This window comes from Dendrobates tinctorius, unplaced genomic scaffold (genome assembly GCF_039654945.1).
Source record: "Dendrobates tinctorius isolate UK_male_01 unplaced genomic scaffold, ASM3965494v1 ptg000044l, whole genome shotgun sequence".
In the NCBI taxonomy this organism is placed as follows: domain Eukaryota; kingdom Metazoa; phylum Chordata; class Amphibia; order Anura; family Dendrobatidae; genus Dendrobates; species Dendrobates tinctorius.
In genome coordinates this window covers 5,772,391-5,789,658 of record NW_027361712.1, presented here as the reverse complement: position 1 = coordinate 5,789,658, position 17,268 = coordinate 5,772,391, and positions in this window count along the sequence as shown.

The window sequence follows — 17,268 nt, the reverse complement described above, 5'->3', positions numbered from 1 at the left end:
TTTTTGAGGTGCAGATAACAAGAGCGAGCCAGTGATCGCATGTGGGGGACAAAGGAAAGCTCGGAGTCAAGCATGACCCCAAGACAGCGGGCATGTTGCTGGGGAGTAACAGGGGAACCACATATGGAAATGGCAATGTCGGGTATAGCTACATTAGGTTCAGTTTCAGATATAGTGAGGACATGATGTTAGACACAGCATTTAGACAATCGCTGGTGTTTTCTAGAAAGGCAGGTGTGATGTCAGGAGAAGAAGCATATAATTGGGTGTCATCAGCATAGAGATGGTATTGGAAACCAAATCTACTGATTGTTTGACCAATAGGAGCAGTGTATAAAGAGAAGAGGAGGGGGCCTAGGATTGATCCTTGAGGAACCCCAACAGTAAGGAGAAGATGAGAGGAGGAGGAGCCAGCAAAAGATACAGTAAAGGAGCGGTCAGAGAGATAGGAGGAGAACCAGAAGAGAATGGTGTCCTTGAGGCCAATGGAATGGAGCATAGTGAGGAGGAGCTGATGATCCACAGTGTCGAATGCTGCAGAGAGATCCACGAGAATTAGCATGGAGTAATGACCATTTGATTTAGCTGTTAGTAGATCATCAGAGACTTTAGTGAGGGCAGTTTCAGTAGAGTGTAAAGAGCGGACACCGGATTGGAGAGGATCGAAAAGAGAGTTATCAAAGAGATAGCGGATAAGACGGGAGTGGACCAGGCGTTCCTGGAGTTTAGAGATGAAGGGAAGATTAGAGACAGGTCTATAGTTAATGGCACAGTTTTGGTCGAGGGATGGTTTTTTAAGTAGTGGATATATGACGGCATGCTTAAATGAGGAGGGAAAGATACCAGAAGAGAGAGCGAGGATAAATATTTTAGTTAGGTGGGGGGTGACTGCAGGGGAAAGGGGCTGGAGTAGATGTGACGGAAATGGGTCACTGGTGCAAGTGGTTGGGCGAGAAGATGCAAGGAGCCTGCTTACTTCTTCTTCTGTGACTGGTTCAAAATCAGAAAGTGAGCTAGATGCAGTGAGGGAGGGAGGACAGTACATGGTATGAGGTGATTGGGAGATAATTTCCTGTTGGATCTGGTCAGTTTTTTCATTGAAGTAATTGGCCAGATCGTCAGCTCGAAGCTCTGTGGTTGGGGCCTGTACTCTTGGGATGAGTAAAGAATGAAAAGTGTCAAAGAGACGTTTAGGGTTATTGGACAGTGAAGTGATGAGGGTGTTGAAATAGGTTTGTTTTGAGAGGTGAAGGGCAGTGTTGTATGTTCGAAGCATAAACTTTTAATGGATGAAATCTTCGGGTAGGTTGGATTTTCTCCACAGGCGTTCGGCACACCTGGAGCACTGCTGCAGGAAATGTGTTTGCAGATTGTGCCAGGGTTGTTGCCGTCTGTGTTGTGGTGTTCTATGTATAGGAGGTGCAATGAGGATAGAAAGAGTGAGCAGATGGTTAAGTGATTTCTGAGAGCGTCTCTGATGTTGAATGGTGGGACTGAATGGATCAGTGCTGTTTAGCAATGTGAAAAGAGCGTGAGTGCTATACATAGGAGAGGAAAGGAGTGAAGGGCCAATATCGACGGAGTGTAGAGAGTTAGTGCCAGGGCAGTGGATGTGTGTAAATGCAGCGGCCAGGATGTAAATTATACAAATGCATATGGTAAATATTTGTGGTAGTCTAAATGTACAGGGAATAGATTGATTTATTTGTCTTACCTGTCTCCTGCCCTGTCTAACTGTCATGTTATAACTGCCAGCATACTTTGATGCATGTACTTCGATTACATGTACATAAATGCCCCCCTGCATAAATGCATCCCCAGGCTAGCTCTGAATTTATAGAAGGCCAGTTCTAAGATCTTCCTTTTTTTTCTCTCCTTACTCATTAGCAATCAATCAAACTAAGTTAGGACAGCAGGACACAGTAAATGTATTTAGCAGATAAACAAGTGTCCAGGCCTACTTGGATCATAAACCACTTTCAAAAGTTATTTGACCTCAATAGCATAAGGGGACAAGCAGGGTGAGTTGAAATAACTATATACCATTATATATGCTGCAAAGATGAATGATAGAGGTTGGACACATGCAGAATTCAGTGAAGTTGCTGGAAATAGTTAAATACCATTATATATGCTGCAAAGATGACTGATAGAGGTTGGACACATGCAGGATTCAGTGAAGTTGCTGGAAATAGTTAAATACCATTATATATGCTGCAAAGATGAATGATAGAGGTTGGACACATACAGGATTCAGTGAAGTTGCTGGAAATAGTTAAATACCATTATATATGCTGCAAAGATGAAAGATAGAGGTTGGACACATGCAGGATTCAGTGAAGTGAATAATCATGCGGGCAACTGCATGTAGCCATATATATCACACCAGGGGTTTTGCAATTTGAAAAATCGCTATTATGGAACTTTTTTCCATTATGGAAGCTGATGAAAAATTTTCATGATCTCATAAATTTACAATTCACACAGTCCCCACACTTAAAAAACCACAGGTTTTATGGTCCAGCCATGTCCCAGTGGGTGTAGGTCTCCAGAAGAAACTAGGTACCAGGCTGTCTTTAATGGAACGCCCCATAATAAAGGTGATCATTGGGCGTGGAACTACAATGCCATTGAGGTCTGGGTCAAATGTTAAAATATCCCAATGTTTATTGAGAATACCCCTCACTCTCTTATTCTGACAAAGTTCCTATGATCCTTGTCACATCAGAGACCCCCATGGGGCCGAAATCTCGAGTTTGTAAAAGAGAATTCCTTTCTTTGGAGAGGGCATGTTGATAAGATTGTTCAACAATGGCTTTAGGATATCCCTTATCAAAGAATTTCCTTTTCATATCCATTGACTGAAATCTGAAAGTATCCAAGTCTGAGCAATTCCTCCTTAACCTTAAGAACTAGCCTTTGGGAATACCGTGTTTTAATGCTTTGAGATTTTAGAGAGCCATCCTCTTCTTTCCTAATCAGGACATCAAGAAATGGTAAAGTGGTCCTGTTAATGTCATGCGTAAACCTCATACCAATGTTATTATCATTTAACTCATTGACAAATTGTAGGAAATTGCTCTCTGTCCCTTGCCAAATGATAAACACATCGTCAATGAATCTGTACCATGTTCCAATGTGCTCTTGCCACCATTGTGGCATGGCTCTCTAAAATCTCAAATTTATTGCAAACTGACCAGCATAAATAGCTTGCTTCGATGGGATAGCCATCATCCTGAAGCATTAAAACTTTAAGAACTGGCCTTTGGGAATACCGTGTTTTAATGCTTCAGGATGACGGCTATCCCATCAAAGCAAGCTATTTGTGCTGGTCGGTTTGCGATAAATTTGAGATTTTAGAGAGCCATGCCACAAACACAGATAGAAAAATAGGCTGAGCAAACGATGTGGCACACACTAACTAGAAATGACAGGAAAGGAAAGATGCTGTCTGCAATCACGCACAAAACCCTGCCAAAAAATGTCCAACACTTTCTGATAACAAAAACTCTGAAGTCGCTAGTCTTCAATTCCCTATATCAGCACTCTGGTATATTCTGAAGACAGAGCAAAAAGAGGCCAATCTGATCAGGGACGAAAAGCAAACTGGCATAAACAGAGACAAAGGAATAGAAATTCAGCACAGCCCCAACAGGGGCTGGCTGACAACAGAAACTGCATAAACCAGACCAAATCTCATGTGAAAAAATAGCAGAGCTCACTTAGATTGAGAAGGCAGGAACAGAACTGGAAACCAGAGCCTCAGGGCAGGAAAAAAATCACCAGCACAAAATTAGGGAGTCGGCTATCGTAAATCTAGTCAGAGACTCCTGATGTCCACTCACAGTCCTCCTTCTCAGGTGGCAGGTCTCTGCCATTTAGATCAGCTTCATTACCTACTGTCACCACTAGAGGGAGCCCAGATGGAGAACTCACGACTCCTCTGTCAACACAGCCAGCTCCACCACCCTCACCAGAAGCAAGAGGTAAACCAGAAAATGAGTTCACAACAGTAACCCCCCTTGAGGAGGGGTCACCGAACCCTCATCCACGCCACCAGGCCGATCAGGATGGGCCCAGTGAAAGGCACGAACCAATCTATCGGTATGAATGTCAGAGGCAGAGACCCAAGAATTGTCCTCCTGACCATAACCCTTTCACTTGACCAAATACTGGAGTCTCCGTCTAGCCAGATGAGAATCCAGTATTTTCTCTACCTCATATTCCACATTACCTTCAACCAACACAGGGTCAGAAGGTGCCGCCATAGGAACCACTGGCTCAACAAACCTCTTCAACAGAGACTTATGAAACACGTTATGGATATTAAACGTAACTGGAAGAGCCAATTGGTTAAGAATCTCCAAAATCCTATAAGGTCCAATAAATCTTGGCTTGAACTTTGGAGACGTAACCTTCATAGAGATATTTTTTGACGACAACCAAACCATATCACCCACTTTAAACCGGGTACCAATGGTCCTATGCCGGTTGGAAAACCGCTGGGCCTTTTCTTGAGAGAGGGACAACTTATCCACCACTTGGTCCCAAATCAGCTGCATTCTCTCTACCACAGTGTCAACACCTGGGCAGGCTGAAGATTCCATTTGCCCTGAGGAAAATCGAGGATGAAACCCAAAGTTACAGAAAAAAGGCAACATCAATGTGGCAGAATTATCTCTATTATTTAGGGCGAATTCGGCCAAGGGCAAAAATGAGATCCAATCATCCTGATCAGCAGATATAAAACATCTCAAATAGGACTCCAAAGTCTGGTTTGTTCTCTCAGTCTGCCCATTGGTCTGTGGGTGAAACGCAGAGGAGAAGGATAACTGACTTCCCAGCTTGGAACAAAAAGCTTTCCAAAATCTGGAGACAAACTGGACTCCTCTGTCCGACACAATGTTCTCAGGAATCCCATGCAACCAAACCACCTTTTGTAAAAACAAGGGCACCAACTCTGAGGAAGATGGAAGCTTTGGGAGTGGTATAGGATGGACCATCTTAGAAAATCTATCACAAATCACCCAGATAACAGTCACTCTCTGAGAGACAGGAAGATCAGAAATAAAATCCATTGAGATATGGGTCCATGGCCTCTTGGGCACCGGCAAGGGCATCAACAACCCTCTAGAACGAGAACAGGGTTTAAACCGGGAACAAGTCCCACAAGACTGTACAAAATTCCTGACATCACGATATAAGGCGGGCCACCAAAAAGACCGACTCACCAAATACCTGGTTGACCAGCCAACGCAGAGCAATGAACTTCAGACATCACTCTCTTCCTCCACTGGTCAGGAACATATAATTTTCCCATAGGACAACGCTCTGGTTTGTCCTCCTGAAATTCTTCCAGGGCACGTTTCAAATTGGGCGAGATGGCAGAAAGAACTACCCCCTCACCTAGGATGGTAGTAGGTTTGGTCACAATAGGAGAATCAGCAAAGAAACTCCTAGAATGGGCATCTGCCTTAACATTCTTAGTGCCCGGAAGAAAGGAGACCACAAAATCAAAACGCGTGAAAAACAAGGCCCACCTAGCCTGTCTAGGATTCAAGCGTTTGGCCGACTCCAGGTAAATCGAATTCTTGTGGTCAGTAGGGACCAGAACTTGATGTCTAGTTCCCTCCAACCAATGTCTCCACTCCTCGAATGTGTCACATCGGCGGTGGTAGCCGCCGCCGTCCCAGCAGCGGCGGGGCCCGCCGCCACATGTACTCACCAGCGCTCGCCACGCCGCACGGTGCCCGCCTCCTCCACGTTCTAGTCATTCCGGCGCGTGCCTGTCTCATGTGGGCGCCTTAGGCCGCGGGCGCGCGCTCTGCAGGTCTCTTAACCCTAAACACACAGAAAAAAGAGCGACCACAAGTCCAGAATTATTATAAAGTATCCATAAAAAATTCTTTATTGTAAAAGACATACAGATGAAGGAACGAATCACCACAATGTGAAAGTTGGCTAAAAGCCCAAGTCGCTGACACTTGCTGCGGACATCTCAATGAAATGTAAATCATGACTAAGAGGTATAATGTTTGAGCACACACATAGGTAACCCCATGTCATAGATAAATAGATCATGGTAATAAATAAAGTGGCACAAATCAATGCTGACATAAAGAAACACTCCATAAACTCTCAGTATAGATAGATGAACATACCTAATAAGGCAAAACGGTAATGCAGAGGGGATGAAGGCAGGAGATGTGCCAGCGTCACCCGACGCGCGTTTCGGAGCTCTGTGCTCCTTGCTCAGGGGGCGTGGCCAAAAGGCGCCGTGTGTTAGTTTATATAGCGCGCTAATAGGAAGTCCCGCAGACGCGTCAGTTGTCAATCAAATCAGGACCACGCCACCGCTCCGATGTAACCCGGAAACACACGGGCCCCACGTGATCCGGTGTCACAAGGAAATGGAGAGCGCAGGACATGACGACCAACAACGCGCGTGCGCAGAACAAAGAAGCATAATCGGCCATAATGAAAAAGGGCAGGAGTGAGGGAAAAACAATAACGGGAAAAGTAAAAAAACATTAATAAATACAAGACGTAAGCATACATTAGATATAACTTAGCATGGCCAAGAAGATTTTTTGTATATATTTTTCAATACATATATAATGGCACAGAGTTTACATTACCAGATCAAAAATATAACTAAATAAGACCTCAAAGTGATGGATTATAAATATAACCCACACAGACATTCTACATAGGCGTAACTTAAGGATACAAAATAACAGCAAATAAAAATAATAAATTTCATCCTCATAGTGGTGGGTAATTGAAGCAACCCACCACAATATCACCAAAAGTAGAAAATATCAATCAATAGTCATACCAATACATGAAGAAACATGAGTATGTTTACAACAAAATCACTTCATATATCTAAACGGCCGAGAATGCCTACGAAATGTAAATTGCAATGTTTATTGAAAAAACAAGACAACCCACGCATCCATTGCTTGCAAAATCTACAAAGTAATTATAGATTAATCAGACCCACAAAGCTGAGAAAACAAGAAAAAAACAAATAATTTTTATTTTTATATATCATAAGTTGATTGAAGCCGGTCTCCCAACTTTGTAGTGAAGGATATTGATCTCCGCCGATATCATGATGCAAACAATTGGACCTCCACAAAACAATTGATGGCCACGAAGGAGAAGGATCAAAAGAAACATCACATCTAAAAAAACACAAATAAAAAACAATAAAATTGAAGCCAAAATACACCAATCGTAATATGACTCAGAAGCCGGCAACCGGTCTCACAAAAATGGGACAAAACTATTATATTCGTTCAGTCCGTGAGGGTGAAGTGTATTAAGAGTCCAGATCCAACGGGATTCTAGCTGTGCTAACCTCTGCGACGTCCTACCCCCCCCCGCTGAGAAGCATCAATGCAATCGATACCTCTGACACGGAGAAGGGAGGCATCACAGGAGTGACACAGCCAGAAATGCCTTGGTAGAGTCTGCAGGGAGGATGCATCCTTGTGGTCGGCGGCAGCTGAGATGCCTAGAATATGTTCTCTCACGCGAACCTTGAAGGGACGCGTGGTCAAACCAACATAGATCAATCCGCAGGGACACATAGCAAAGTAAATGACATTACGAGTATCACACGTAATCCTCTTCCTAATGTCATATGTCCTAGATCTATCAGCATTATGGAAGGTGTTACATCTTTCAATGTTGGGACATGCAACACAACGACCACAAGGAAAACATCCACCCCTAAAGCCAGCACCACTAATTAGAAATGTTGGTTTGGAAACCCCGACATAGTGGCTCCTAACCAACAGATCACGCAAATTTTTAGCGCGTCTGTTGGAAATAGCTGGTTTTTTTGAGATATATTTAGAAAAAATAGGATCGGCTCTAAGTATAGGCCATGATTTAGACAAGGCCTCCCTTACCCGGGCTGATTGTGCGTGGTAATCTGTAACAAATCTAACCTAATAATTGGTCGTCCAGGTGGACATTCCTTATTTTTATGTAATTTAGGTAATAAATACAGTGTGGAGATCGTAGGTTCCACAACATGGAGTGCTGTAGCGAGTTCTTTCTCAAAGATACCCTCACTCAATGCCCTATCAATAATGGCATTAAGTTGGGCAGTATAGGCCGACAAGGGGTTGAAAGAAAGCCTTTTATAGCATGCTTTATCATTAAGCTGACGAAAAGCTTCTTTTTCATACATGCTCTTCGGCCAGATGACAATGTTCCCCCCCTTGTCGGCCGGTTTCAATACTATATCATATAACTCATTAAGAGCTTTCAAACGCTCACGTTCTCCACTAGTCAAATTATCATGTGGAATCATTTTTGGTATCTGCATCAGGTCGTTAGTAACCACCTGAACAAATAACTCAATATTTGTACAAGATGACGGGGGGGGAATCTCTTGGAGCGTGATCGAATCGATGGGGGTATCTTACCCTCAATTGGTGTTTGATGTTCAATGGATAATTCCTCGAGGATTTTCAGAGCGGATTGTTCCTCCTCTGTTGGAAATAGAGCATGCGCGTTACCATCATGAAAAAATTTTTTAAATGATAAAGAACGAGCAAAGATATGCAAGTCTTTTATAACAGAAAATGTGTCAAACTTGGTAGATGGTGAGAAGGATAAACCCTTACTCAATAAAATCAGATCTGTATCAGAAAAAATATGGCCTCTCCCTGTCAGATCATGGTTCGTCGATGGACCGCGTCCTTTTTTGGGCGCGGTACATCGACGATATTTTCATGATCTGGCAGGGGCCCGTGAATTTCCTTCAGGATTTTATGCAATCATTGAATGTCAATGATATGAACATTCGCGTTACCTATCAATATGACAGTAATGTGGTCGAATTTCTGGATGTTACTCTTAAACGTGGTGATGGTAATGTCCTACAGACGGACATATTTAGAAAACCAACATCAACTAATTCTTTGCTGCACGCCTCCTCTGCACATCCAAGACATGTGATCCAATCTGTGCCCATAGGACAATTCTTACGATTACGTAAAATCTGTTCCACGGATATTGACTTTGAACTACAAGCAGAGGACCTTAAAAAACGATTTTATGAGCGTGGATATAGCCGTCGTATGGTGAAACGCGCTTATAATCGCGCTAAACACTCTCGACGGTATGATCTGTTATATAAATCAGAGGTGCGACAAATTGATGATAAGTAGAGTTGAGCGATACCAGCCGATACTTGAAAATATCGGATCGGAATGGATCGGCCGATCTTAAAAAAAAGTATCGGTATCGCCGATTCCGATACCGGGAACCAATGCAAGTCAATGGGGCCAAAATATCGGAATTAAAAAAAACCCTTTCTTTCCTTGTAGGTTAATTCTACATGAAGAAAAACAACTAAGAATAATGTAGAATGTATTGTGGGAGGTGGAGGAGACATTAAAGCCATAGAGGTTTAGCCCAATCAAATGGAATAGCAGGAATTAAACTTTTTTTTTTAAAGATGTTAGGAGTTACAAAGATATTGACTATGTTAGCCTCATTTATATTTTGCCAGACATGTATGTCTTCTTCTTCTACTTCCTTTTTTTACATTCTTCTTCTTCTTCTTCTACTTCCTTTTTTTACATTCTTCTTCTTCTTCTTCTACTTCCTTTTTTTACATTCTTCTTCTTATTCCTTTTTTTACATTCTTCTTCTTCTTCTTCTACTTCCTTTTTTTACATTCTTCTTCTTCTTCTTCTTCTTCTTCTTCTTCTTCTTCTTCCTTTTCTTACATTCTTCATATTCTTCTTATTCAACAATTATTATTCTACATATTCAGCTTCTTCATCTTCTTCCTATTCTTCTTCATCATATTCTTGTTTGTGTCAGGCATTCCTGTAGTTGTTATCTAGAAAAGTTAGAAGTTTACACCTTCCGTTCTGCCTGTCACAAAAGATTTACAACAGGATTTGTCCGCGTTCAGTTTGGCCTGCAGAAGCAGGCCTTTTCCAGGGGCACCACGAGGAGGAACGGACTCACCCCCATACACTGCTTAGTCTTCTTCTGCTTATAAATAAGATAATATCATTTGCTCAGAGTATTAGTCTTATGCTTAATGTTCTTCTGCTTTGTTTTTTTTATGCTTCTTTGTCTTCTCTCTCTTGTTGTTCTGCATCTTGGTGGTTGTCTTCCTGTTCTTTGTCCTCTTGAACCAGCTGACGGTACTGGCACCCGGAGGGGCAGCAGAAGGAACAAGAGCCAATGGCACTACCGAGGACCAGCTGACGGTGCTGGAACCCGGTTACTAAGCAGGAGGTACCTGTGCTACAAAGCACTACCAAGGACCAGCAGACGTTGCCGGAACTCGGATACCGAGATGGAGGCACCTAGGCCAAACGCTCTGACGAGAACCAGCTGACGGTGCTGGAACCCGGAGGGGTAGCATAAGCTGCAAGAGCAAATGGAAATAGCGAGGACCAGCTGACAGTGCTGGCACCCGGAGGGGCAGCAGAAGGAATAAGAGCCAATGGCACAACCGAGGACCAGCTGACGGTGCTGGAACCCGGTTACTAAGCAGGAGGTACCTGTGCTACAAAGCACTACCAAGGACCAGCAGACGTTGCCGGAACTCGGATACCGAGATGGAGGCACCTAGGCCAAAGGCTCTGACGAGAACCAGCTGACGGTGCTGGAACCCGGAGGGGTAGCATAAGCTGCAAGAGCAAATGGAAATAGCGAGGACCAGCTGACAGTGCTGGCACCCGGAGGGGCAGCAGAAGGAATAAGAGCCAATGGCACAACCGAGGACCAGCTGACGGTGCTGGAACCCGGTTACTAAGCAGGAGGTACCTGTGCTACAAAGCACTACCAAGGACCAGCAGACGTTGCTGGAACTCGGATACCGAGATGGAGGCACCTAGGCCAAAGGCTCTGATGAGAACCAGCTGACGGTGCTGGAACCCGGAGGGGTATCAGAAGTTACCCCTGAAAAGCAAAGTTGGCATGCCGCAAGCTGGCCGCAGTTACCGAATCACACAGTCCTACAGGGGGTGCTTGTCCTACTGGCACTATGGAACAAACCTTTCTTACCAGAACCCGCAGTCCACATAGGAAGCACCTAAACTGCTGGCACCCTAGCCTCGGCTAACCCAACCGCAACACGACATGGCAACTTGGGGTGGCAAACTGACATTGACACTTCCCGGAAACAGCAGGCAGGGCTGGAACCAAGCTGGGCAGGAGGGAGTACCCGTGCCAAAGTCAGTTATGAGCAGCAACTGGCGATGTTGGAGCCCAGGACAAGCACTTAGCAGGCTGAGGCCTGATGTGCTGTCAATTGGGAGGCAGCAGGACAGATTGCCATCAAAACAGCAGGGGAACAGCTGACGTTACTGAACCCCACAAACACAGGAGCTAGTGTTTTACTCTGTGAAGACGGCACTTCCGAGCAACAACTGGCTGTGTTGAAGCCCAGGGACAAGCACGGAGCAGGCTTAGGCTGCATTGAAGAAATTTTAAGATCGGTTGTAGACTACTAATTTGAACCAAGCTCCACTTAGGCCTGTGGATTCACTGATTTTCGTATTTCCCCTGTCCTCCAACCCCGCCAGTTACAGCTCCGAAGTGGCGTCTGCACAATCCACACTTGTTCCTGTGTTACAGGTGTTCAGTCCGGTCAGTTAATCCCCTGATGTGTGTCCGGCAATGTCGCCTGCTCTGTCCACATTCCGATAATGGGAATGTGGACAGAGCAGGCGACATTGCCGGACACACATCAGGGGATTAACTGATCGGACTGAACACCTGTAACACAGGAACAAGTGTGGATTGTGCAGACGCCACTTCGGAGCTGTAACTGGCAGGGTTGGAGGACAGGGGAAATACGAGAGACAGTGGAGCCACAGGCCTAATTGGAGCACGGTTAAAAATCAGTAGTGGTACGACTGTGTAGGCAGCAGGAGACTTTGCCATCCACACAGCAGGGGATCAGCTGACATTACTGAACCCCACTGAGACACGGGAGCAAGTATCTCTTTCCGTGTGGACGGCACTTCCGAACTACAACTGGCTGTGTTGAAGCCCAGGAAATAGGAGGGTGTAGGCAGAGGCCTACTGTATTTTGAATGAGTTTACAGCAGGAGAGACTGCCATCCACACAGCAGGGGATCAGCTGACGTTACTGAACCCCACTGAGACACGGGAGCAAGTATCTCTTTCCGTGTGGACGGCACTTCCGAACTACAACTGGCTGTGTTGAAGCCCAGGAAATAGGAGGGTGTAGGCAGAGGCCTACTGAATTTTGAATGAGGTGACAGCAGGAGAGACTGCCATCCACACAGCAGGGGATCAGCTGACGTTACTGAACCCCACTGAGACACGGGAGCAAGTGTCTCTTTCCGTGTGGACGGCACTTCCGAACTACAACTGGCTGTGTTGAAGCCCAGGAAATAGGAGGGTGTAGGCAGAGGCCTACTGTATTTTGAATGAGTTTACAGCAGGAGAGACTGCCATCCACACAGCAGGGGATCAGCTGACGTTACTGAACCCCACTGAGACACGGGAGCAAGTATCTCTTTCCGTGTGGACGGCACTTCCGAACTACAACTGGCTGTGTTGAAGCCCAGGAAATAGGAGGGTGTAGGCAGAGGCCTACTGTATTTTGAATGAGTTTACAGCAGGAGAGACTGCCATCCACACAGCAGGGGATCAGCTGACGTTACTGAACCCCACTGAGACACGGGAGCAAGTATCTCTTTCCGTGTGGACGGCACTTCCGAACTACAACTGGCTGTGTTGAAGCCCAGGAAATAGGAGGGTGTAGGCAGAGGCCTACTGAATTTTGAATGAGGTGACAGCAGGAGAGACTGCCATCCACACAGCAGGGGATCAGCTGACGTTACTGAACCCCACTGAGACACGGGAGCAAGTATCTCTTTCCGTGTGGACGGCACTTCCGAACTACAACTGGCTGTGTTGAAGCCCAGGAAATAGGAGGGTGTAGGCAGAGGCCTACTGAATTTTGAATGAGGTGACAGCAGGAGAGACTGCCATCCACACAGCAGGGGATCAGCTGACGTTACTGAACCCCACTGAGACACGGGAGCAAGTGTCTCTTTCCGTGTGGACGGCACTTCCGAACTACAACTGGCTGTGTTGAAGCCCAGGAAATAGGAGGGTGTAGGCAGAGGCCTACTGTATTTTGAATGAGTTTACAGCAGGAGAGACTGCCATCCACACAGCAGGGGATCAGCTGACGTTACTGAACCCCACTGAGACACGGGAGCAAGTATCTCTTTCCGTGTGGACGGCACTTCCGAACTACAACTGGCTGTGTTGAAGCCCAGGAAATAGGAGGGTGTAGGCAGAGGCCTACTGTATTTTGAATGAGTTTACAGCAGGAGAGACTGCCATCCACACAGCAGGGGATCAGCTGACGTTACTGAACCCCACTGAGACACGGGAGCAAGTATCTCTTTCCGTGTGGACGGCACTTCCGAACTACAACTGGCTGTGTTGAAGCCCAGGAAATAGGAGGGTGTAGGCAGAGGCCTACTGAATTTTGAATGAGGTGACAGCAGGAGAGACTGCCATCCACACAGCAGGGGATCAGCTGACGTTACTGAACCCCACTGAGACACGGGAGCAAGTGTCTCTTTCCGTGTGGACGGCACTTCCGAACTACAACTGGCTGTGTTGAAGCCCAGGAAATAGGAGGGTGTAGGCAGAGGCCTACTGTATTTTGAATGAGTTTACAGCAGGAGAGACTGCCATCCACACAGCAGGGGATCAGCTGACATTACTGAACCCCACTGAGACACGGGAGCAAGTATCTCTTTCCGTGTGGACGGCACTTCCGAACTACAACTGGCTGTGTTGAAGCCCAGGAAATAGGAGGGTGTAGGCAGAGGCCTACTGTATTTTGAATGAGTTTACAGCAGGAGAGGCTGCCATCCACACAGCAGGGGATCAGCTGACGTTACTGAACCCCACTGAGACACGGGAGCAAGTGTCTCTTTCCGTGTGGACGGCACTTCCGAACTACAACTGGCTGTGTTGAAGCCCAGGAAATAGGAGGGTGTAGGCAGAGGCCTACTGTATTTTGAATGAGTTTACAGCAGGAGAGACTGCCATCCACACAGCAGGGGATCAGCTGACGTTACTGAACCCCACTGAGACACGGGAGCAAGTATCTCTTTCCGTGTGGACGGCACTTCCGAACTACAACTGGCTGTGTTGAAGCCCAGGAAATAGGAGGGTGTAGGCAGAGGCCTACTGTATTTTGAATGAGTTTACAGCAGGAGAGACTGCCATCCACACAGCAGGGGATCAGCTGACGTTACTGAACCCCACTGAGACACGGGAGCAAGTATCTCTTTCCGTGTGGACGGCACTTCCGAACTACAACTGGCTGTGTTGAAGCCCAGGAAATAGGAGGGTGTAGGCAGAGGCCTACTGTATTTTGAATGAGTTTACAGCAGGAGAGACTGCCATCCACACAGCAGGGGATCAGCTGACGTTACTGAACCCCACTGAGACACGGGAGCAAGTGTCTCTTTCCGTGTGGACGGCACTTCCGAACTACAACTGGCTGTGTTGAAGCCCAGGAAATAGGAGGGTGTAGGCAGAGGCCTACTGTATTTTGAATGAGTTTACAGCAGGAGAGACTGCCATCCACACAGCAGGGGATCAGCTGACGTTACTGAACCCCACTGAGACACGGGAGCAAGTATCTCTTTCCGTGTGGACGGCACTTCCGAACTACAACTGGCTGTGTTGAAGCCCAGGAAATAGGAGGGTGTAGGCAGAGGCCTACTGTATTTTGAATGAGTTTACAGCAGGAGAGACTGCCATCCACACAGCAGGGGATCAGCTGACGTTACTGAACCCCACTGAGACACGGGAGCAAGTATCTCTTTCCGTGTGGACGGCACTTCCGAACTACAACTGGCTGTGTTGAAGCCCAGGAAATAGGAGGGTGTAGGCAGAGGCCTACTGAATTTTGAATGAGGTGACAGCAGGAGAGACTGCCATCCACACAGCAGGGGATCAGCTGACGTTACTGAACCCCACTGAGACACGGGAGCAAGTGTCTCTTTCCGTGTGGACGGCACTTCCGAACTACAACTGGCTGTGTTGAAGCCCAGGAAATAGGAGGGTGTAGGCAGAGGCCTACTGTATTTTGAATGAGTTTACAGCAGGAGAGACTGCCATCCACACAGCAGGGGATCAGCTGACGTTACTGAACCCCACTGAGACACGGGAGCAAGTATCTCTTTCCGTGTGGACGGCACTTCCGAACTACAACTGGCTGTGTTGAAGCCCAGGAAATAGGAGGGTGTAGGCAGAGGCCTACTGTATTTTGAATGAGTTTACAGCAGGAGAGACTGCCATCCACACAGCAGGGGATCAGCTGACGTTACTGAACCCCACTGAGACACGGGAGCAAGTATCTCTTTCCGTGTGGACGGCACTTCCGAACTACAACTGGCTGTGTTGAAGCCCAGGAAATAGGAGGGTGTAGGCAGAGGCCTACTGAATTTTGAATGAGGTGACAGCAGGAGAGACTGCCATCCACACAGCAGGGGATCAGCTGACGTTACTGAACCCCACTGAGACACGGGAGCAAGTGTCTCTTTCCGTGTGGACGGCACTTCCGAACTACAACTGGCTGTGTTGAAGCCCAGGAAATAGGAGGGTGTAGGCAGAGGCCTACTGTATTTTGAATGAGTTTACAGCAGGAGAGACTGCCATCCACACAGCAGGGGATCAGCTGACGTTACTGAACCCCACTGAGACACGGGAGCAAGTATCTCTTTCCGTGTGGACGGCACTTCCGAACTACAACTGGCTGTGTTGAAGCCCAGGAAATAGGAGGGTGTAGGCAGAGGCCTACTGTATTTTGAATGAGTTTACAGCAGGAGAGACTGCCATCCACACAGCAGGGGATCAGCTGACGTTACTGAACCCCACTGAGACACGGGAGCAAGTATCTCTTTCCGTGTGGACGGCACTTCCGAACTACAACTGGCTGTGTTGAAGCCCAGGAAATAGGAGGGTGTAGGCAGAGGCCTACTGAATTTTGAATGAGGTGACAGCAGGAGAGACTGCCATCCACACAGCAGGGGATCAGCTGACGTTACTGAACCCCACTGAGACACGGGAGCAAGTGTCTCTTTCCGTGTGGACGGCACTTCCGAACTACAACTGGCTGTGTTGAAGCCCAGGAAATAGGAGGGTGTAGGCAGAGGCCTACTGTATTTTGAATGAGTTTACAGCAGGAGAGACTGCCATCCACACAGCAGGGGATCAGCTGACGTTACTGAACCCCACTGAGACACGGGAGCAAGTATCTCTTTCCGTGTGGACGGCACTTCCGAACTACAACTGGCTGTGTTGAAGCCCAGGAAATAGGAGGGTGTAGGCAGAGGCCTACTGTATTTTGAATGAGTTTACAGCAGGAGAGACTGCCATCCACACAGCAGGGGATCAGCTGACGTTACTGAACCCCACTGAGACACGGGAGCAAGTATCTCTTTCCGTGTGGACGGCACTTCCGAACTACAACTGGCTGTGTTGAAGCCCAGGAAATAGGAGGGTGTAGGCAGAGGCCTACTGAATTTTGAATGAGGTGACAGCAGGAGAGACTGCCATCCACACAGCAGGGGATCAGCTGACGTTACTGAACCCCACTGAGACACGGGAGCAAGTATCTCTTTCCGTGTGGACGGCACTTCCGAACTACAACTGGCTGTGTTGAAGCCCAGGAAATAGGAGGGTGTAGGCAGAGGCCTACTGTATTTTGAATGAGTTTACAGCAGGAGAGACTGCCATCCACACAGCAGGGGATCAGCTGACGTTACTGAACCCCACTGAGACACGGGAGCAAGTGTCTCTTTCCGTGTGGACGGCACTTCCGAACTACAACTGGCTGTGTTGAAGCCCAGGAAATAGGAGGGTGTAGGCAGAGGCCTACTGTATTTTGAATGAGTTTACAGCAGGAGAGACTGCCATCCACACAGCAGGGGATCAGCTGACGTTACTGAACCCCACTGAGACACGGGAGCAAGTATCTCTTTCCGTGTGGACGGCACTTCCGAACTACAACTGGCTGTGTTGAAGCCCAGGAAATAGGAGGGTGTAGGCAGAGGCCTACTGTATTTTGAATGAGTTTACAGCAGGAGAGACTGCCATCCACACAGCAGGGGATCAGCTGACGTTACTGAACCCCACTGAGACACGGGAGCAAGTGTCTCTTTCCGTGTGGACGGCACTTCCGAACTACAACTGGCTGTGTTGAAGCCCAGG